Source organism: Nematolebias whitei, chromosome 20, assembly GCF_014905685.2.
Source record: "Nematolebias whitei isolate Nwh7 chromosome 20, NemWhi1, whole genome shotgun sequence".
NCBI classification, from domain to species: Eukaryota; Metazoa; Chordata; class Actinopteri; order Cyprinodontiformes; family Rivulidae; genus Nematolebias; species Nematolebias whitei.
This window is the reverse complement of record NC_056517.1, coordinates 39,732,341-39,733,787: the sequence shown is the minus strand read 5'-3', so window position 1 is coordinate 39,733,787 and position 1,447 is coordinate 39,732,341.

Sequence of the window (1,447 nt, the reverse complement as noted above, 5' to 3'; positions counted from 1 at the left end):
CTGTCTGAGACATGGACGCCAGGCCACACCTGTGAACGTGATGAGACACATCTGAGACATGGACACTAGGCCACGCCTCTGAACATGATGAGACCTGTCTGAGACATGGACACTAGGCCACGCCTCTGAACGTGATGAGACCTGTCTGAGACATGGACACTAGGCCACGCCTCTGAACGTGATGAGACCTGTCTGAGACATGGACACTAGGCCACGCCTCTGAACATGATGAGACCTGTCTGAGACATGGACTCCAGGCCACGCCTCTGAACGTGATGAGACCTGTCTGAGACATGGACTCCAGGCCACGCCTCTGAACATGATGAGAACCATCTGAGACTTCAGCACAAAGGGATAAAGGACGCTCGGCTAACGACGGCTCGTTTTAGTGCAGAGGGATTCATGTGAGCTGTAAAAAGTGACACGCTGACAGAGCGAGGTGATAAATTACAGACTGCAGAGGCCCGAGTAGACCCAGAGGCTGCAGAACCAGCACCACTGCTCTGTTGCAGGAGACAGAAATACAGCCACCTTCAGCTGTGTAATGTCGGACACGCTGAGTCAGCGTTCACTCCTCTGAGTAGAGCTTCTCCTCTGTTTTTGACTCTAATTCTACACTCTGTGTTTTTGTAGCTGTTCATTCATTAAGACGTTCGGCTCATTCAGCCGTCTGTTGCTGTGACTTTTATTTTCCGTATCTTTTATACTTTATAAAATATTTAACTTCATTTACAAATGTTTCTCCATAGAATACATGGATATCCTCATTTATTTTCAAAATATTGCTTTTCCAATCTGTCTTGGCATACTTGCTCTAATTTTCGTTGTTTTGCTACATTTAGCTTTTAGCTACTGCTCAGAACTTTAAGCTTTTAGGAACTGACATTTGTTTTTAGCTGCTGTTTTCTACATTTAGCTTATACCTATTGTTGTGTGACTTTTATTGCGCTAATACATTTAGTATTTAGCAACCATTCTGCATAGTTAGCATTCAGCTCTGATTTAGCTACTTTTTTGTTTTAGCCACAGTTTAGTTAAATGTAACTGCAGCATTTTTTTATTTTAGTAGTTAGCCATAGTTTTAGTCATTTCTGCTTTTAGCTATAGTTTTGCTCATTGTAGATATAATTCTTATTTTACCTTTTAGCTACTGTTTTGCTCTTTAGCTTTTAGCCACAATTACTGCTTTTAGGTAGGTTTAGTACATGCAGCATTTAACTCAAGTTCTTCAAATATTTGCTTTTAGCTCTTGTTTACCATATTTTACCTTATAGCTGTAATTGTGCTAATTTTAGCGTTTAGCATGTTTAGCTAATTTAGGTAATTTAAGCTGTGTTGTAACAGAAAATGTTTCTTGCTACTCTGAGTTGTCATCGAACAAAAGCTGAGCTCCGTGCAGCTAGCGTCCCTGAAATGACTGCGTGTTGCTCGCCGGCTTTATTCCAAC